This window comes from Schistocerca gregaria, chromosome 4 (assembly GCF_023897955.1).
Source record: "Schistocerca gregaria isolate iqSchGreg1 chromosome 4, iqSchGreg1.2, whole genome shotgun sequence".
NCBI classification, from domain to species: Eukaryota; Metazoa; Arthropoda; class Insecta; order Orthoptera; family Acrididae; genus Schistocerca; species Schistocerca gregaria.
The window spans coordinates 56270045-56292945 of NC_064923.1; the positions used below are offsets into that span (position 1 = coordinate 56270045).

The 22901-nt window shown below is 43.3% G+C and overlaps 1 protein-coding gene across 1 annotated transcript in view; it reads left to right on the plus strand.

Moving 5' to 3' along the window:
• The window catches only part of LOC126267230 (atrial natriuretic peptide receptor 1-like), a 534344-nt gene that overhangs the window by 340865 nt on the left and 170578 nt on the right, over window positions 1-22901 (plus strand). The gene's annotated exons all lie outside the window — the stretch shown is intronic.

A 22901-nucleotide genomic window follows, 5' to 3' on the forward strand; every position in this document is an offset into this window, starting at 1 on the left:
AGACACTCCGATTGAAGCTCGTTTGCAGTCGAAGTTGTTTCACTAATTAGTTTAGTATGAAATTACTGGTCACATGTTTGAGTTTTGCCTTGTTTACATTTACACCGATGAACACTTGATGAAGTTGAAGTAATTCACTTAACAAAACGCATTTAGCTTGCTAGTGAATATACACTAATTACAATGCTTACAAAACCTATACAATATTTGATATGCCTGGTCAGAAGTGAACAGCTGCTACAGTTGCTGTAGGCTTCTAATCAAGAATTGCATGATACACTCTGTGCTGTCTTACAATACATTTATTCTCTACCGGTTTAGATTATGGAACATCTTCACAGTGCAAAAAGTGTCTATTGTGATAACTTCACACGGCATACGTGCTGTTTAACTAGAAAAGTATTCTCCATTGTTACCTCCCTGGTTAAACAACACATATGCTTTAGGAGTTCTGACAATGGATATTTTTCTACTGCGAAGATGATCAATAATCGAAGCCGGCAGTAATAATGATCATATGGGAATGAAGATCAGGAGTCCCCACTTGGGGATGTTCGGCGGCAGAGTTGCAAGTCTTTTCGGTTGACGCCACATTAGGTAACTTGCGTGTCGAAGATGACGAGGTGATGATGAGGTCAACACAACAGTCAGCTGAAAATCTCTGGCTCACCTGGGAATCGCACCCGGGCCCGCTGCTTGTCAGTCAGACGCGCTGAACACTCAGCTAAGGGTCGGACCTTGCCGTTGGTGGGGAGTCTTGCGTGCCCCAGCGATACAGATGGCCGTACCGTAGGTGCAACCACAACGGAGGGGTATCTGTTGAGAGGCCAGACAAACGTGTGGTTCCTGAAGAGGGGCAGCAGCCTTCTCAGTAGTTGCCGGGGCAACAGTCTGGATGATTGACTGATCTGGCCTTGCAAAATTAACCAAAACGGCCTTGCAGTGCTGGTACTGCGAGCGGCTGAAAGCAAGGGGAAACTACAGCCGTAATTTTTCGCGCAGACATTCAGCTTTACTGTATGATTAAATGATGATGGCGTCCTGTTGGGTAAAATATTCCGGAGGTAAAATAGTCCCCCATTCGGATCTCCGGGCGGGGACTACTCAAGAGGATGTCGTTATCAGGAGAAAGAAAACTGGCGTTCTACGGATCGGAGCGTGGAATGTCAGATCCCTTAATCGGGCAGGTAGGTTAGAAAATTTAAAAAGGGAAATGGATAGGTTAAAGTTAGATACAGTGGGAATTAGTGAAGTTCGGTGGCAGGATGAACAAGACTTCTGGTCAGGTGACTACAGGGTTATAAACACAAAATCAAATAGGGGTAATGCAGGAGTAGGTTTAATAATGAATAGGAAAATAGGAATGCGGGTAAGCTACTACAAACAACATAGTGAACGCATTATTGTGGCCAAGATAGATACGAAGCCCACGCCTACTACAGTAGTACAAGGTTATATGCCAACTAGCTCTGCAGACGACGAAGAAATTGAAGAAATGTATGATGAAATAAAAGAAATTATTCAGATAGTGAAGGGAGACGAAAATTTAATAATGGGTGACTGGAATTCGTCAGTAGGAAAAGGGAGAGAAGGAAACATAGTAGGTGAATATGGATTGGGGTTAAGAAATGAAAGAGGAAGCCGCCTAGTAGAATTTTGCACAGAGCACAACTTAATCATAGCTAACACTTGGTTTAAGAATCATGAAAGAAGGTTGTATACATGGAAGAACCCTGGAGATACTAAAAGGTATCAGATAGATTATATAATGGTAAGACAGAGATTTAGGAACCAGGTTTTAAGTTGTAAGACATTTCCAGGGGCAGATGTGGACTCTGACCACAATCTATTGGTTATAACCTGTAGATTAAAACTGAAGAAACTGCAAAAAGGTAGGAATTTAAGGAGATGGGACCTGTATAAACTGAAAGATTCAGAGGCTGTACAGAGCTTCAGCGAGAGCATAAGGGAACAATTGACAGGAATAGGGGAAAGAAATACAGTAGAAGAATAATGAGTAGCTCTGAGGGATGAAGTAGTGTAGGCAGCAGAGGATAAAGTAGGTAAAAAGACGAGGGCTGCTAGAAATCCTTGGGTAACAGAAGAAATATTGAATTTAATTGATGAAAGGAGAAAATATAAAAATGCCGTAAAAGAAGCAGGCAAAAAGGAATACAAACGTCTCAAAAATGAGATGGACAGGAAGTGCAAAATGGCTAAGCAGGGATGGCTAGAGGACAAATGTAAGGATGTAGAAGCTTATCTCACTAGGGGTAAGATACATACTGCCTACAGGAAAATCAGAGAGACCTTTGGAGAGAAGAGAACCACGTGTATGAATATCAAGAGCTCAGATGGCAACCCAGTTCTAAGCAAAGAAGGGAAGGCAGAAAGGTGGAAGGAGTATATAGAAGGTTCATACAAGGGCGATGTACTTGAGGACAATATTATGGAAATGGAGGAGGATGTAGATGAAGACGAAATGTGAGATGCGATACTGCGTGAAGAGTTTGACAGAGCACTGAAAGACCTGAGTCGAGACAAGTCCCCCGGAGTAGACAACATTCCATTAGAACTACTGACGGCCTTGGGAGAGCCAGTCATGACAAAACTCTACCAGCTGGTGAGCAAGATGTATGAGACAGGCGAAATACCCTCAGACTTCAAGAAGAATATAATAATTCCAATCCCAAAGAAAGCAGGTGCTGACAGATGTGAAAATTACCGAACTATCAGTTTAATAAGTCAGAGCTGCAAAATACTAACGCGAATTCTTTACAGACGAATGGAAAAACTGGTAGATGCGGACCTCGGGGAGGATCAGTTTGGATTCCGTGGAAATGTTGGAACACGTGAGGTAATACTGACCTTACGACTTATCTTAGAAGAAAGATTAACAATAGGCAAACCTACGTTTCTAGCATTTGTAGACTTAGAGAAAGCTTTTGACAATGTTGACTGGAATACTCTGTTTCAAATTCTAAAGGTAGCAGGGGTAAAATACAGGGAGCGAAAGGCTAGTTACAATTTGTACAGAAACCACATGGCAGTTATAAGAGTCGAGGGGCATGAAAGGGAAGCAGTGGTTGGGAAAGGAGTGAGACAGGGTTGTGGCCTCTCCCCGATGTTATTCAATCTGTATATTGAGCAAGCAGTAAAGGAAACAAAAGAAAAATTCGGAGTAGGTATTAAAATTCATGGAGAAGAAGTAAAAACTTTGAGGTTCGCCGATGACATTGTAATTCTGTCAGAGACAGCAAAGGACCTGGAAGAGCAGTTGAACGGAATGAACAGCGTCTTGAAAGGAGGATATACGATGAACATCAACAAAAGCAAAACGAGGATAATGGAATGTAGTCAAATTAAATCGGGTGATGCTGAGAGAATTAGATTAGGAAATGAGACTCTTAAAGTAGTAAAGGAGTTTTGCTATTTAGGAAGTAAAATAACTGATGATGGTCGAAGTAGAGAAGATATAACATGTAGACTGGCAATGGCAAGGAAAGCGTTTCTGAAGAAGAGAAAGTTGTTAACATCGAATATAGACTTACGTATCAGGAAGTCGTTTCTGAAAGTATTTGTTTGGAGTGTAGCCATGTATGGAAGTGAAACATGGACGATAACTAGTTTGGACAAGAAGAGAATAGAAGCTTTCGAAATGTGGTGCTACAGAAGAATACTGAAGATAAGGTGGATCGATCATGTAACTAATGAGGAGGTATTGAATAGGATTGGGGAGAAGAGAAGTTTGTGGCACAACTTGACTAGAAGAAGAGATCGGTTGGTAGGACATGTTTTGAGGCATCAACGGATCACAAATTTAACATTGGAGGGCAGCGTGGAAGGTAAAAATCGCAGAGGGAGACCAAGAGATGAATACACTAAGCAGATTCAGAAGTATGTAGGTTGCAGTAGGTACTGGGAGATGAAGCAGCTTGCACAGGATAGAGTAGCATGGAGAGCTGCATCAAACCAGTCTCAGGACTGAAGACAACAACAACAAGAGAGCACAAAGTATATCTGGCAATTCACCAAGTCTATCAGTGCTGTTGACAGTTGCCTGAAAAAAAAAGGTTCAAATGACTCTGAGCACTTTGGGACTTAACATCTGAGATCCTCAGTCCCCTAGAACTTAGAGATACTTAAACCTAACTATCCTAAGGACATCACACACATCCATGCCCAAGGCAGGTTTCGAACCTGCGACCGTAGCGGTAGCGGGTTTCCAGACTGAAGCACCTAGAACCGCTCGCTCACAACAGCTGGCTGAAAAAATTTTTTTTGGTCGTAAGATACGTGACTGAACGAATACTAGATGTAAGTGAGGCTACACAACATTAAAGTTTATTAGAGGTGGAGATAAAAGTTTCACGTACACAAATTCACATTGAAGCAGGTAGTCCCGTTGCTACGAGATCGCCGGTGCCCTGTTCAAGAGGTTTACTGGGAAACTTGCGAGCTGGCCATCTCATCCAGTGGTCCATCTCAATGGGAATTACCCCAATTACCTACCCGTAAAACATCCACTCGTTTGAGACTTTTTATCGCTCCAATTGTTAATCACAGCCACGTTCTCAATATTTTTTTAAAAAAAGTAAATAAATGTATTTGTTTAAATCTTCATTCCCCTCCGTTTCTAAAAGTATTTCGAGTTGGTAGTGGCTGTGACCACTGTTAATGTAAATTCTGCAAAACGTACTGTCGGGCGGCGGGTGGAAATATTTAGTATCTTTACTCCTATTATTTGAGCTGTTATCAACACAGGCTCTCTAACTACAATGATGGCAACCAGAAAGTGATTAGCAAAAACGTGATGCCTATAATTAGAGTTCACTGTGCCCACTCTTATGGAGAAAAAGTTATTGATTATTGAAGTTTATTACTCTGACGATTTAAGATGATGCCTGGGATTCATAGAAAATGCAGTTTTGCTATAACAATTTTCACTATATCTGAAAACGATAAAGCATAAAATTCCAGACAAATGATTACCCATATCAGCTATTGTACTACCAGAGCTGTTCAGAGTCTATTGCTTGAATCCTATTATCCCTAGATAACGAAACTGTTCAATAATCGTTATCGATGTAATTGTTCAAAGTGAATGCTCACCAGAAGCCATGCTACTAATGATAGAAAGTCTATCCTGCAGCGACACGTGAAAATACGACGTACGCAAACTGAGAACAAATTACTGGATTTGTTCCATTATTAACTCTTTACCCCAATGCGTACTCATTGTTACATGCATACCGAGTTAAGTAATACGGCATCCAAGGCTGTTCCTGGCAACTGCACAAACGCGACGGGGCTTCCGACACGGAGTGCACGCTGATATAAATCTAGAAGAGAACTGGGACCTTACTCCAGGTTTTTTTTTTCTTTATTGTGATTTCATTCCCCTGCCCCAGGGGGGGGGGGGGGGGCTGTCAGCGGCACAATACGCTGCTCTTCAGCCGAGCGACATAACAACTTAAAATAAGAATAAAACGTTACATACATAAGGCGAGAAAGTTGAACTTGAAACAGAATAATGGGAGAAAAAATGGAGGTAAAAAGAGACTAACACGGAGACGTTCATGGAGGACAGTTAAAAGTCATCAGAAAGTTAAAAAAACACACACACACACAGTTGGCGAGTCTTCAAAACTCAGAGAAGACACTGGATGGATATACACACGTTAAAAGTCGGCCACAGTAGTAAAAACACTCCGGAACAACACACTTAAAACCCACTTGGAGCACACTCGACGAAGAATAAAACTGCCAGGTGACAGAACAGCCAGTACTGCAGCAGCAACTGAGCGGCACGCTTCTTCATGACAGAAGCAGTCAGCACTGATCATGACGGTTCTGTCGCTGCTGCAGTACTGGCTGTTCTTCTTGTTTTACTGTCCAAATTAACGCATATCGTTAGAAGGAATACCGCACTAGAGTAATTTGGGACCGCTGTGTTGAACTGGCATGTCAAATTCCACTCTAAAAGCATTTCGTTTGTAAAGTGAAAAACGAATGCTTTCTTACGACGCCAGGCGTCGCATGGAAGACAAGGGGAGCAGCATTTGTTTGTGCTGACTCCAACTGTGTATTGCAAAAACTAAATTCCCAACGACTGCGGAAAGACAAGATAAAATGCGCTTGATGACTCACGGGAGAGGCACCCTTTGTAACACAGAGGCATCACTGACAGTGAACAGCAGTTTTCTAGACTACTTCTGTTACCCTTTTTGTAGATAAGGCTTACCTGAACCCTTTTCCAATCAGTAGGTTCGATTTCTTTTTCAGAGGCTTATTATTCCGAAAATGGAAGATAACTACGGTACATTTTCCAGAGTTTTATGGAAGTTTTAGGACATAAAAAGCAGTCGTTTGCAAGTACCATTCTTACAGTAAGCTATCCACACACTCAGCGATTTCGGTTCAAAGAACAGTACAGCTGGTACGTCCTCTGCTCTTTCGAAGACATGTGATGCATGCAGGGGAACGTCTGTGGAATTTGAGTGAATTTGAGAGAAGCGCTGACAGAAGCTGGCGGTCTGCGAAGTTCTGCGGCTCAGTTGGTGAGAGCAGTGTTTCGTAAAAGCTGTGCAACACTTCTCTTTTACAGAGAATCAGTTGTCCATGATTGTAACTGCTGCCATTGTGTCAAGCTTCTTACAGTATCGGGAAGAAATCAAGGTCTTTGGGGCCTGTTTTAGATGCTTAAGCAGCCAAAATAATTGTTACTGCAGCCTTCTGCTGTTGATTATGCACATTTTATGCCACATTTACCAGTATGGAATAACGCAGCTACCTAATTGTTTAACTTGCGAAAATCATACATTGTGGTCAAATCATACATTGTGGTAGTTATCGTTCTGTGGTGGGTTAAATGAGTACAAAATAGACATCGTACAGGACTTGAATCGAATATCCACCTTGACATGTAATGGCATCTTGCGTTACAGCCAATCCTTTCTGAAACAGAACTTTTGTCTCCTCTACCTATTGACGACTCTGACCAAGAACTTTAGTTTATAACGAGAGCACGTTTGTATAGAGAGTAACAATAGCTTGTCTTTGTGTATCATCTGAAAGTGAGGAGCTAAGTGGTCCTCACCGAACACTGCAAACTGTAAAGTGTGGTGATTAAAGTTCTTCTGCTGCTTTTTAACTATTAGTGTACATCACGTTTACACTTGATACGAGTAAATGAAGAGCAACTCACCAGGCACACACATCAAAAAGAGTTCCGGAACCTGTACAGAAAATTGTAACAGAGATCAAAATAAACATCATTTTCGCCCTTTTTATTGTTCATGAAAACTACACATTGCTTGTTGTACAACCATACAGCGAGACCTTCAGAGGTGGTGGTCCTGACTGCTGTACGTCCTCTTGCAAAAAAAAAAAAAAAAAAAAAAAAAAAAAAAAATGCACTATAGAACTTAACATCTGAGGTCATCAGTCCCTTAGAACTGCTTAAACCTAACTAACCTAAGGACATCACACACATCCATGCCCGAGGCAAGATTCAAACCTGCGGCCGTAGCGGTCGCGCGGTTCCAGACTGAAGCGTCTAGAGGCGCTCGGCCACACCGGCCGGCCATCCTCTTGCATTCATGGATGCCTGTATTCGTCGTGGCATACTATCCACGAGCTCATCAAGGCACTGTTAGTACAGATTGTCCCACTCATCAACGACGATTCAATTTAGATCCCTCAGAGTGGTTGGTGGGTCACGTCGTCCATAAACAGCCCTTTCCAGTCTATCCCAGGCATCTTCAGTACGGCTCATGTCTGGAGAACAGGCTGGCTACTCGTAGGGCGACGTCGTTATCCTGAAGGAAGTCGTTCACAAGATGTGCACGATGGGAGCGAGAATTGTCGTCCATGGAGCCGAATGCCTCGCCAATATACTGCCGATATGATTGCACTATCGGTCACGGGACAGCATCCACGTATCGTACAGCCGTTATGGCGGCTTCCATTACCACCAGCACAGTACGTCGGCCCCACAATGCCACCCCAAAATAGCAGGGAACCTCCTCCTTGCTGTGTGTGTCTAAGGCGTTCAGCCTGACCGGGTTACCTCCAAACACATCTCCGACGATTTTCTGGTTGAAGACATATGCTATACTCATCGTGAAGAGAACGTGTTGCCAATCTTGTGCGGTCCATTCAGCATGTTGTCGGGTCCATCTGTACCGTGCTGCATAGTGTCTTCATTGCACATATGGACCTCGCCGTGAACGTCGGGAGTGAAGTTGCGCTTCATGCAGCCTATTGCGTACAGTTTGAGTCGTAGCACGATGTCATGTGTCGCCACGAAAAGCATTATTCAACATGGTGCGTTGCTGTCATGGTTCCGAGTCACACGACTTCGCTTTATCAGCGATTTCTGTTTCTGTAGCCTAAAGATTTATTAACTTTCAAACATCGGTTGTGAATAAAGACACAGTTTTAAGTGTACTAGAAAATTAGTTTTACTCCCTTTGAGCCGTTCGACTTGAGGTACTTCACAACTCAAATGCAAAGCGCCAGACACGCGTTCGATTCTTGGTACTGCCAACGGCTTTCTCTTGGCAGGACTTTAGGCGCCACCGTTCAGCGCTGTGAGTACAACAAAAGTGATAACTGAAGCATATTTATCATAATTCTCATGTATTTTTCAGTCTCAGTTGCACATTTTAGTTAGATTAATGGTTTAGATCATTTAGGATGTTCTCCAGATCTGAGTAGTTGTGTCAGCAACCCATCTTGTCTTTCCAGAAGAACAGATCAGAGTATTGTGAGATGTGGTTCTGAATAAACTAGATGGGTTGCTGACGCAACTACTTAGATCTGAAGTCGATTCTGAGTGATAGAAACGTGTAATCTGATTAAAAATATACAACTGAAAACTGAATATTAAATGACAATTATCTTGAATATCAATAGAGTTGCTGATTCTCAGGAGACGAATATTTCGGCTATAGTGAATACTGGCACACAAGTTGCCGCTGCTGTTCGAAGGTTGGTATTAACCTCCGGGCGACAGGTGTGTTAGTCCGCAGTCTCACCCAACAACAAATCCGGCAGAAAACGACGCGCAAGTTGGTTGACAGTGCGAGGGATCGAGGGATCTGGGCTTCAGCATGGAATTCACCAGTAGAGTTCCAGTATTCTGGTAACCACTTTATGCCCCCACACGAGCTGGAACTATACTGCGGACCAACTAACCGGGAAAACTGTCTTAGTGGTAAGAGAATGGCCATACAGGGGACTGTGTTTCAGACAAACGAAAAGCCGTCCGTATTTGGGCTTTACATGCTTTCCATAAAGTGTTTAACGCCGTTGGCATGTTTGTGTTTACGAAAAGAATAGGGCCAAATTCTTTTCCAGTATTGTCTTTCCGAGCTTGAGTTTAGTTTGTACTGCCCTCGTCGTCGACGGGAACTTATACCGCACCTTCCTTCCTTTCTTTCTGACTCACCTTCGTAGCTAAAACCGCGGACAGACGAGAGTGGAACGTAACACACAGACATAAGGAATTAATACCGCACAGAAATTAAAAGAAAAAAATCGTATATGAACCACTTCCGTTTTATCTATCATAATGAAATTTAAGCTATTATCAAGTACTTTCAGAAAATAATAATAAATGATAACGGTTCGCCTCCTTGCGACAACACAGTTATGTTTTATTGCCCAAACATATTTCTCCACATTTCATGAGGTTTGGGCAGTGAAACGAAATTGTCTTCTTGCAAGAAGGCGGAACCTTGCAATTGATTATCACTTTCGTATTGACGATGACACTGGGCTGCCACTCTCTAATAGTGATAAACCTCATCAAGGAACCGGCTTATGGGCTTTTGCATTTAGGGCAGTTCAAAACAATTATTTCATGGTCAGCTACAGAAACAAATACAAGGTTAATAAAGGGCTGCAGTTCTTCTGGTAAGCCAAATAGAATTTTCAAAACTAAATACTCAAGTGCGTGAAACAGATAGTTCACAATGTGTGTGGAATACTAATTTTGAGTTACGGCAGGGGAACATCACAAAATCACTCAAAAGCTGAAGATTTCTTATCAAGCGATGGAGGCTTGCATGTTGGAAATTTCTACAATAGGAGGGAAAAGTAATAGGCGCAGGGCCACAGTGGAGGGGAACACGTAATTACGAGTGTCAATAAAACGAAATGGATATGGAGGGGATACGCAGCCGAGCGAAAGCAAAGTGTATGGGCCAAGGGAGTTCTTTAAAAGATTCATAGAGAAAGGATAAGACAGGCGATGACCCAATGGTAAATTGGTAAGACAATATTAGAAAACATTTAGCAGCAGTGTAGCTGCCTTGAAGACAATTAAGTGCAGTAAAGCCTTGTGATGACCTTTAACCAGCACTGGATGGCAAACGGTTGTTGACAATCCTGTTGATGACCGTTGAAATCGTTGCCTCGCAACACTTAACATCTAGAGCTGTCGCTAACAGCCGTGTAGTTTCCATTACAACTCTTTTAATGCAGGTAAAGGACGCCCAGAAGCGTTAGGGTTTCTAGTGGAGAAGTACCAGAGAGATGAATACACATCTGACTTGCAAATCCTTCTGCACATTTTGTCGACTGGAAGTAAATGCGTCGCTTGGGAGTAGGAAGACGAATAGCAAGGGCGGACGGGTGTTGGTGCGACGTGACACGTGATTAGAGGTACGTCCAAGACACAGGCAACTGTAAAGTACAAAAGAGTTCTTCAGTGAAGCATAATTGTGAACGGAGAGAGTTTCCCAGCTAATGACGGGCAATACTTGCCTCCACATTGAAACTGTGCTGTTTGTTTCGAGGAGGAGTGCTCTCTGATTAGAATAGGGGAGTGGTCGATGGTAATGAAAAGTAGTGCATTATACTTTTAACTAGTCATTAAATTGTGTACATTGATTGCGAGTAGAGTGTACGTTCTTGTTGAATTTTGCAGACGAATGCCGTAAAGCTGTCGTTGGATTCCTATTTTACCCACAAGGATTCGACAACATTGAGGCTGATTTCATAAATATCACTAAAGGAAAAACCTGCAACCAGCCACACGTTTTGAATGGACGTTTCGTCTCAGGCCTGGGCCCGTCGTCAGGCGGCAGCGATCAGTTTTTGTACAACCAGTGAGCCCCAACATCCGACCCTTTAAAAAATCACACTACCATGCAACAGACAGTTTCAAACTTCTGATTACAAATGAGTTAATGCGTTACGTACTTGACGTTAATCATGCAAACGAGAAAAATTGTAGAACAAGTTTTAAATTATGTTTAAAGACTGTTAAAATTCGTTAAAGTGGATGAGTACAATCTCGGTAAATTGCGCTCTATTTTAAGCTAAAGCTAGATTTTTTTTTTTTTTTTACTCATCTCTATGTTTATGACGTCACATCTCTTGAACTACATGTTATACAATAAGATAATTTGCCAGGTACATTCGGTGGTGTATTTGTATTGTGACTACAATATGTGTTACAAATAGTGTTAGCACTAAAGAGGTAATGAATCAGAACGTCATGCCTGATGCGGCAGTTTTACTGTATGGACAGTGAAAATGTAGTAACCAATAAACTTTATTCCTGTCATGATTTTGTAAGGGGTATCAGTGAGAAAAAGTTTGGTAAAGGTTTTTTTGCAACTCAGAAAGTGCCCTTATTCTCATATATTGGATGAATATAGTCTGCCTCAAGACATGTACACTGTTTCTAAATATAATATTGACCTAAATGAGTCAAATGTCTAACATACATCTTAATTAGTAGCTTATCATGGTACTTTGATTTTTGTCAATCATTATATGAAATACTGGAAATCAAATTTTTGGTGCCTCGGGAAACCGTTAATCAACTTGCAACTAGGATTGTGTGCTATGAACAGTAAACCACGTTAACTGTACAGTAACAGAGATTTTTCCAATAATTCCTCTCTGCTCTCTGGCTATAAGCCACTAATTACGGTGTAATCCATTATTATTGGAAAAAATGTAGCTTCTCGCAGTTTCTTGCTTCAATAACATTTTTAATAATATTCATGTTTCAATTTATGTAAATTTTTAAATATAATTAATATCTATTTTAATAATATATATTAATAATATACTAAGGCCTTAATCCCTGCCATATATGTACAGTTGAACTTACAATGTTACTGAGACCGTCAACTATTAGTTCAAATGTTAGACGGAAGTTCCTGAACAGAGGAAAAAGTAGGCGTACCCCACCAATTCTGCAATAGGACCAACACGGTGCTTTAAGAGTTGGTCGGAGTTAAAGCACGTCTGCGACCCAAGTGTCTGCAATCGTCGTGGTTACCTGGAGAGCAGCGTCTTTCTCGTCAGAGACCCAGTGCGGTCAGCACGCGTGAGAGGCGCCTGGTAGTGCTTTCTCTGTTCCCGAGCCGGCCGCTGTGGTCGAGCGGCTCTAGGCGCTTCAGCCCGGAACCGCGCTACTGCTACGGTCGCAGTTTCGAATCCTGCCTCGGGCATGGATGTGTGTGATATCCTTACGTTAGTTAAGTAGTTCTAAGTTCTAGGGGACTGATGACCTCAGATGTTAAGTCCCATAGACTCAGAGCCATTTCTCTTTTCATGGCTGTGTCCGTTTATTTCAGAGCCAAGAGGAGACATAATTCAACCCTGAATGAATATAGAGATGAGCTCTTCACATATGAATGAATCGACTAGCACCTTTCTGACTGTGTTTACCTGAAGGGAAACTGCAGCCGGTACAAGAGGGACCAATTCTGTTGGTTGTGGGAGAGATTCGACAGACACCGTATCTGTTTTTGACGATCGGAGGAAAAGTGTTATGAGGCACGGACACGACGCATGAAACGTCGTTTGTTATTTTTCATCGGTACATTTGGTCCTGACCTTCTCTCTTCTGTCTGTATATGCTCCTTGGTGGGTGTATGTTTTCGCAAGTGAAGATATCCAGCGCTTACACCAGCCAGCGAGATGTGAATTCTTTAGAGCATATGTTAGTCTCTTCAAGAAACAACTTAAAATTCATCAACCGATACAAAGTTCTCAAGATTCCCAAACAGGTATATCTGAGGAATGGTATCGCTTGTTTTCTGAAACTACCAAGCTTCATTCTCATCACTATTATCAAACATTGAGATCCAATGTTGGATAAAGGCCTCCTCTAGACTTTTCCTAGCAATGATACTGCAATGTTAGAGCTCAGTTGACGGTCAGCTCTAAATACATGATTTGAAGCTATCCTCAATTTTTTTTCAGAATGCAATCACGGCACAACTAGGCTGTGTGCTACTTGTTATCAGTACAATTGGCCAATTCTATACTCCAGTCATCTTCAAGAGCGTTGTTTTAAACTTGAAAATGACCCGCAGTTGAAAGTAGCCACTTGCACGGATCATACACAGAATACAGCCTACTTGGACCATGTTTTCATTCCCAAACCAAATGGAGGCCGTGGACCTCCACAAAAATAAAATGTCATCCTCGGAAAGTTCGCAGAGGTATTATAGCAGTAAAGGTGCGAGTTTACCACTTGTTGATACTGCCACAGAAACTTTAGAATGAGAAGTGTATCTGCTTAACGAAGTGAAATAGTCGAAAAAGCTTAGTGAGGCTTTATAAATATTTTCGCTGCTCTCTTCCCAGGTGGATAATAACGTCTAGTATGTCCAGTGAGGTTCTAGTGGTGAATTATAGTGCGTTTATGGCGGTGTTTCACACAAACAAGGGAAGCTGGTGCACTAGTAGCAGTCCGTGGTCCTCCAGACAACGTCGCACTTCTGTTGCGGCAGACAACCACATCCTTGACTCATGGTACGAGAAATAGCTGTACGATTCTGCTCTGCTGAGCGAATAGTGCGTGTCCTCTCTGGCGCTAGTTGTTTGTGGTGGTTGAGGTAATGCATAGCGTTTAGTACTGTCCTCCTGAATCCACCGAATTCATATCTGCATGACATTCGTGGGATCCCACCCTATGCAGACACAAGCATCGTGGGAGGATGAACATGTCGTTTCAGTAGGCCACATACCTGCTACTGTTAAATTCAAACGGGCTCTGCTAGACCTTCTTGCAAGAGGTATAACATGATTTGCTCAAAAGCAACTAATACCAAAACACGACTTCTTAATGAGAAACCTGTTGTGTAATGTTTCCTACTATGCACAGAACGCAGATCACATTTTTCAAAAAATGGCTCTGAGCACTATGGGACTCAACTGCTGTGGTCATCAGTCCCCTAGAACTTAGAACTACTTAAACCTAACTAACCTAAGGACATCACACACATCCATGCCCGAGGCATCTCATTTTTCACACCTGCTGTGTGAGGCTGCTCTGAAATTATAATCATATCCAGACATGTAGTACCTTCTATGTCTTTTTGACTCTTTTTTTTTTTGCATGATACTATTTTAATGGCTTCTCTGTTAAATGATTCGCCTTTGCCCACCAGATTCGGAAAAGCATTCAACGTTCTGCCGCCACTGAACGCGATGCCGATTAGCTTCCGTGATATTCTCAGTGGTTGAAGGAAGAAAGACTGCTGTGAAGGCCCGGTCACTTGACGTGGTCGATAGAGACGGAACACCTGCGCTTAATTAGGAAGAATGGGGAAGGGAACAGGCTGCGACCCCTTAAAGATACCACTGCAACAATCTCATCAGGCAAGTTAAGGAAACCACGGAATACCTCAACATAGATGGTCATATCAGATTCCGTACTCCCACCACTATCTCACAGCGCTGTATTCTAGTCTGTTAGCCGCTTGCCAGGCTTCAGTGCCACCTAGAATAACATTACGGCAAGTAAAAGTGTCTTGATCGAGATTTTATAGTACCGTCAAAACGCAAAATTTTCCCTAACAACAAGAATGTGTTTGAGCAAATTTTCTCCGCCAATGCCAGAGAACGAATCTAAAGTGTTTTGACTAATGCAGAACTCTTCAAAAGGTGCTACCCATGATGACCATTGTGTAACTTCGACCAAGTTTATTTTGTCATTAGGCACATTTTTTTTACTAGTCCAATCTAATCATTAAGAAATAATATGATTTTAGTAAAAGAACAATCCAGTAACCAGACTATGAAAGTCACTTTCACTCTAGGCTACTGTCAGTAAATGTGAACTCGTTTTGGTGTGAGATAATGTCCTCGAGCCTTCTGCAATACCCCAGCACCAGACTAATGGCGAGACAACTCCTGAGGGCGGCATTAGTCTCTTGGAAATAAGTCTCACGGGGCCTGTAGTATTCAGTCGCAATGCAGATTCTGTGTCGCATCGTCAGTGTGAGGATGCGGGAGTTAACAATAACCGGGAAGTGGAGCATCAGATACAAGCTACTGGTCTCTTGGAGAGAAATCATCGCGGAGCCTGTAGTATTTAATCGCGATGCAATTTCTGTGTCACATCGACAATGTGAGTGTGCGAGGGTTACAGTAACCATGCAGTGGTGCATTGGATACAAGCTACTGGATTCCCAGGAGAAGTTCAATGCGGTGACTTAGCCGCACCACTATCATTGCTGTTCACTGGCAGAATGACCCCCATAATGTCCTTGAGGCTTATGAAATAGCCTAACATCGGAGTAATGACGTGACAACTCCAGTGGTCGGTATTTGTCTATTCGAGAGAAATCAACAAAGAGCCTGTAGTATTCTATCAGGATGCTATTTCTGTGTCGCATCTTCAATGTCTTCCCCCCCAAGAACCATGGACCTTGCCGTTGGTGGGGAGGCTTCCGTGCCTCAGCGATACAGATAGCCGTACCGTAGGTGCAACCACAATGGAGGGGTATCTGTTGAGAAGCCCGAAAAACGTGTGGTTACTGAAGAGGGGCAGCATCCTTTTCAGTAGTTGCAGGAGCAACAGTCTGGATGATTGACTTATCTGGCCTTGTAACACTAACCAAAACAGCCTGGTATTGCGAACGGCTGAAAGCAAGGGGAAACTACGGCCGTAATTTTTCCCGAGGGCATGCAGATTTACTGTATGATTAAATGATGGTGGCGTCCTCTTGGGTAAAATGTTCCGGAGGTAAAATAGTCAGCCATTCGGATCTCCGGGCGGAGACTACTCAGGAGGACGTCGTTATCATGAGAATGAAAACTGGTGTTCTACGGATCGGGCAGGTACTTTAGACAATTTAAAAAGGGAAATGGATAGGTTAAAGTTGGATATAGTAGGAATAAGTGAAGTTCGGTGGCAGGAGGAACAAGACTTTTGGTCAGGTGAATACAGGGTTATAAATACAAAATCAAACAGGGGTAATGCAGGAGTAGGTTTAATAATGAATAAAACAATAGGAATGCGGGTAAGCTACTACAAAAAGCACAGCGAACGCATTGTTGTAGCCAAGATAGACACGAAGCTCACGCCTACGACAGTAGTACAACTCTACATGCCAAATAACTCTGCAGATAACGAAGAAATCTATGGTGAAATAAAAGAAATTATTCAGATAGTGAAGGGAGACGAAAATTTAATAGTCAAGGGTGACTGGAATTCGGTAGTAGGAAAAGGGAGAGAAGGAAACGTATTAGGTGAATATGGATTGGGGGTAAGAAATGAAAGAGGAAGCTGCCTGGTGGAATTTTGCACAGAGCACAACTTAATCATAGCTAACACTTGGTTCAAGAATCGTGAAAGAAGGTTGTATACATGGAAGAAGCCTCGAGATATTAAAAGGTATCAGCTAGGTTATATAATGGTAAGACAGAGATTTAGGAACCACGTTTTAAATTGTAAGACATTTCCAGGGGCAGATGTGGACTCTGATCACAATCTATTGGTTATGAACTGTAGACTAAAACTGAAGAAACTGCAAAAAGGTGGGAATTTAAGGAGATGGGACCTCGATAAACTGAAAGAACCCAAGGTTGAACAGAGTTTCAGGGAGAGCATAAGGGAACAATTGACAGGAATGGGGAAAAGAAATACAGTAGAAGAAGAATGGGTAGCTTTGAGAGATGAAGTAGTGAAGGCGGCAGAGGACCTAGTAGAAAAAAGACGAGGGCTAGTAGAAATCCTTGCGTAACAGAAGAAATACTGAATTTAATTGATGACAGGAGAAAATACAAAAACGCAGTAAATGAAGCAGGCAAAACTGAATACAAACGTCTCAAAAATGAGATCTTCAGGAAGTGCAAAATGGCTAATCACAAATGGTTAGAGGACAAATGTAAGGATGTAGAGGCTTATCTCACAAGGGGTAAGATAGATACTACAGGAAAATTAAAGAGACCTTTGGAGAAAAGAGAACCACTTGGATCAATATCAAGAGCTCAGATGGAAAACCAGTTTTAAGCAAAGAAGGGAAAGCAGAAAGGTGGAAGGAGTATATAGAGGGTCTATACAAAGGCGATGTACTTGAGGACAGTATTATGTAAATGGAGGATGCAGCTGAAGATGAAATGGGAGATGCGATATTGCGTGAAGAGTTCGACAGAGCACTGAAAGACCTGAGTCCAAACAAGGCCCTGGGAGTAGACAACATTCCATTAGAACTACTGACAGACTTGGGAGAGCCAGCCCTGAAAAAACTCTACCATCTGGTGAGCAAGATGTATGAGACAGGCGAAATACCCTCAGACTTCAAGAAGAATATAATAATTCCAATCCCAAAGAAAGCAGTTGCTGACAGATGTGAAAATTACCGAACAATCAGTTTACTAAGTCACAGCTGCAAAATGCTAACGCGAATTCTTTACAGATGAATGGAAAAACTGGTAGAAGTCGACCTCGGGGAAGATCAGTTTGGATTCCGTAGAAATGTTGGAACACGTGATGCAATACTGACCCTACAACTTTTCTTAGAAGCTAGATTAAGGAAAGGCAAACCTACGTTTCTAGCATTTGTAGACTTAGAGAAAGCTTTTGACAATGTTGACTGGAATACTCTCAAATTCTGAAGGTAGCAGGAGTAAAAAACAGGGAGCGAAAGGCTATTTACATATTGTACAGAAACCAGATGGCAGTTATAAGAGTCGAGGGGCATGAAAGGGAAGCAGTGGTTGGGAAGGGAATGAGACAGGTTTGTAGCCTATAGCCTCTCCCCGATGTTACTTAATCTGTATACTGATCAAGCAATAAAGGAAACAAAAGAAAAGTTCGGAGTAGGTATTAAAATCCATGGAGAAGAAATAAAAACTTTGAAGTTCGCCGATAACATTGTAATTCTGACAGAGACAGCAAAGGACTTGGAAAACAATTGAACGAAATGGACAGTGTCTTGAAAGAAGGGTATAAGATGAACATCAACAAAAGCAAAACGAGGATAATGGAATGTAGTCGAATTAAGTCGTGTGATTAGGAAATGAGACACTTAAAGTAGTAAAGGAGTTTTGCTATTTGGGGAGCAAAATAACTGATGATGGTCGAAGCAGAGAGGATATAAAATGAAGACTGGCAATGGCAAGGAAAGCGTTTCTGAAGAAGAGAAATTTGTTAACACCTTGTATTGATTTAAGTATCAGGAAGTCGTTTCTGAAAGTATTTGTTTGGAGTGTAGCCATGTATGGAAGTGAAACATGGACGATAACTAGTTTGGACAAGAAGAGAATAGAAGCTTTCGAAATGTGGTGCTACAGAATAATACAGAAGATTTAATGGTAGATCACATAACCAATGAGGAAGTATTGAATAGGATTGGGGAGAAGAGGTTTGTGGCACAACTTGACTAGAAGAAAGGATCGGTTGGTAGGACATGTGTTGAGGCATCAAGGGATCACCAGTTTAGTATTGGAGGGTAGCGTGGAGGGTAAAAATCGTAGAGGGAGACCAAGAGATGAATACTCTAAACATATTCAGAAGGATGTAGGTTGCAGTAGGTACTGGGAGATGAAGAAGCTTGCACAGGATAGAGTAGCATGGAGAGCTGCATCAAACCAGTCTCAGGAATCAAGACCACAACAATAACAACATCTTCAATGTGAGGGTGCGAGTGTTGCGGTAATCGTGGAGTGGTGCATTTGATACAAGCTACTGACCTCCCAGGAGAGGTTCCATCCAGTGACCGTAGCCGCGCCAGTGCCATAGATTTATACTAGCAACATGACTCTGACAATACCCTCGAGGCGTATGCAATAGCGCAGCACCCGCCCAATGGCGAGACCTATCCTGAGTGTGTCTTGGAGAAAAGTCGGCATGGAGTCTGCAGTATTCAACTGCGATGCAATTTCTGTGTCGCATCTTCGATGTGAGGGGGAGGGTTACGGGAAACGGGCAGTGGTGCATGGGATACGAGCTACTAGTCTCCCAGGAGAGAGTCCTTGCGATGAAAGTAGCCGCGCTAGTACCTTACATTAATGACTCTGACAGTGTCCTCGAGGCGTATGCAAAGCGCCCAGCACCAACCTAATGGCGAGACGCCTACTGAGGGCGGCATTAGTCTCTTCGAGAGAAGTCTGCATTAAGCCTGCTGTATTCAGTCGTGATCCAATGTCTGTGACGCATAGTCAGTGCATATGTACGAGGTTTGCAGTAAACGAGAAGTGGTGGATCAGATAGAAGCTACTGGCCTCCCAGGGGACGTTCCATGTGGAGATAGCATCCGCGCCAGTATCATACATTTACACTGGCAGCATGACTCCGATAACGACCTCGAGGCTCATGCAATAGCCTAGCACCCACCAAATGGCGAGAAAGCTGCTAAGAGCCCGTTTAGGCTCTTGGAGAGAAGTCGGCATGGACACTGTAGTATTCAAACGCGATGCAAATTCTGTGTCGTATCGTCAATGTCATTTTGCGTACGTTACAGATCACGGGCAGTGGTGCATCAGATACAAACTAATGGACTCCCAGGATAGGTTCTATGCGCTGATCATAGCCAAGCCAGTAGAATGACCCCGACAATGACCTCCAGGCTTATGCAATAGCTCAGCACCTGCCTAATGGCGAGACTCCTTAGGGCGGCGTTAGTATCTTGGAGAGAAGTCATCATGGAGGCTATGGTATTCAGTCTCGGTACAATATCTCTATCACATAGTGAATGTGAGGGTGCGAGGGTTATAGTAAACGGGCAGCGGAGAATTCCATACAAGCTAATGGACTTCCAGGAGATGTTCCATGTGCTGATCATAGCCGCGCCAGTATCATAGATGCACATTAGCAGAAAGACCCGACAATATTCTGGAGGCTTAAGCAATAGCGCAGCACCTGCATACTGGCGAGGACAACTCCTAAGGGCGTCATAGGTCTCTTGAAGAGACGTCGGAATAGAGCCTGTAGTATTCAGTCGGAATGCAACTTCTCTATCCTATCGTCAGTGTGAGGGTAGGGGGGTTACAGTAAACAGGCAGTGGTGCAATAGAAGCTACTGGAATCCAAGGAGAGGATAATGCGGTGACCGTAGCCGTGCCAGTTAGATGTACACTGGCACAATAACTCTGAAAATGTCCTCGAGGCTTATGCAATTGCCCAGCGCCCGACTAATGTCGAGACTACTCCTCTGGCCGGCATTAGTCTCTTGGAGAGAAGTAAGCAACAAGCAGGTAATACTCAATCGTGATGCAATTTCGGTTTCGTATCGTCAATGTCATGGTGCGAGGGGTACAGTAAACCTGCAATGGTGCATCGGATAAAATCTACTGGACTCCCAGGAGAGGTCACATATGTCGACCGTAACTACACCAGTACCATCGATGTACTCTAGCTGTATGACTCCGACAAAGTCCTTGACGCCTGTGCAACACCTCAGCAATGCCCGTTCCCTGTAACCCTCGCACCCTCACGTTGACAATGCGACAGTGAAACTGCACCGCAATTAAATAATACAGGCCACATGCCGACTTCTCTCGAAGAGACTACTGCCGCTCTCAGGAGTGGTTCGCCACTATGCGGGCGCTGGGATACTGTATAACCCTCGAGGACATTGTCGCAAACATTTTGATAGTGTGCATTTATGATATTGGTGCGGCTACGGTCATGGCATGGATCCTCTCTGCGAGTCCAGGAGCTAGTACCTGATGCACCACTGCCTGTACAGTGTAACACTTGTAACACAGGATTTGCATGGCACTTAAATAGTACAGGATACATGCCCACTTCTCTCGAAAAGTCTAATGCCGTCCTGGTCCCGCCATCAGGCAGGTGCTGTGGTATTGCATAACCCTCGAAGACATTGTCGAGGTTATTTTGCTGGTATACATCTATGGTACTGCTCGGGTTCGATCTATGCATGGAATCACTCCTGGGGTCCAGCCGCTTGTATCCATTGCACCAATGCTCGTTTACTCTAACACCAGCATGCCCACATTCATGATGCATCACAGAAATTGGATAATGACTGAATATTACAGATTCCATACCTACTACTCTAGAAGAGACTCTGGTCTGTTACATACGCCTAGAGAATTGGTCATGTCATGCTGCTAGTGCATGTATGATGCTGGTGCGCTTATGGTCACCAAATGGAACCTCTCCTTGGAGTCCAGTAGCTTTGTATCCAATGCACCACTGGAGTATTTCTGTAACACATGCACCCTGACGTTGACGAGGCATCACAGAAATTGGATCACGAGTGAATACTGCAGGCTCCGTGTCCACTTCTCTCCAAGAGACTAAAGCCTTGCTCAGGAGGTGTCTCGATAGTAGGCAGATGCTGGGCTGTTACCATGCCTCGAGGGCATTGTCCAGGTCATTTTGGTAGAGTATATCTATTATACTGGTGCAGCTAAAGTCAGCGGATGGAACCTCTCCTGGAAATCCATTAGCCTGTATCCGATGCACCACTGCCCTTTTCCTGTAACTCTTGCACCCTCACATTAAAGATGTTGAATAATACAGACTCCATGCCGACTTTCCTCCAAGAGACGCTTAGCATAGGTGTCGCCATTAAGCAGGTGCAGGGCTGTAGCATAAGCCTCGAGGGTATTGTTGGAGTCATTCTGCTAGTGTACATCTATGAACTGGTGCAGCTACGGTCACCACATGAAATCTATGCTTCGAGTAGCTTGTATACGATGCACCACTGCCCATTTACTATTACACTTATCCCCTTAAATTAATCATGCAGCACAGAAATTGCACGCGACTGAATACAACAGTTTACATTTCAAATTCTCTCCAAGAGACTAATGCCGGTCCCAGAAATTGTCTCGCCATTACGGAGGTGCTGGGATATTGCACAATCCTCGAGGGCATTGTCGAGCGAACCAATTTCTGTGTCGCATCGACAACGTGAGGTTGCGAGGGTTACAGTAAACGGGCAGTGGTGCAACACATACTATTTACTGGACTCCCAGAAGAGGTTCCATGCACTGACTGTAGCCGCGCCAGTATCACAGATGTACACTAGCATAATGACTTCCACAATTGCCCAGTATCCTAGCGGTGAGACAACTCCTGAGGAGGGGGGCATTAGTCTCATGGAGAGATTCGGCATGGAGCCTGTACTACTGAATCGTGATGCAATTTCTGTGGTGCATCATCGGTGTGATTGTGTTAGGGCTACGGTAAACGGGCAATGGTGTATCGCATACTAGCTATGGACTCCCAGAGAGGTTCTGCGTGGTGACTTTAGCGCGCCAGTATCATAGGTATACACTAGCAGAGTGAATCCGGCAATGTCTTCGAGGCTTATGCAATAGCCCAGCAAATGCCTAATGGCAAGAACACAAGAACACTTCTCAGGGACATTAGTTACTTGGAGATAAGTCAGCATGGAGCCTGTACTATTCAATCACGATGCAATTTCTGTGTCGCATCGTCTATATGAGGATGCACGGTTACAGTAAACGGGCAGTGGTGCATTGGATACAAGCTACTGGTCTCCCAGGAGAGGCTCCATGCAGTGACCATAGCCGCGCCAGTATCATTGATGTACACTAGCAATATGACTCTGACAATATCCTCAAGGCCCATGAAATAGCCCAGCACCCAACTAACGCCGAGACGACTAATAAGGGTGGCATTAGTCTCTCGGAGAGAAGTC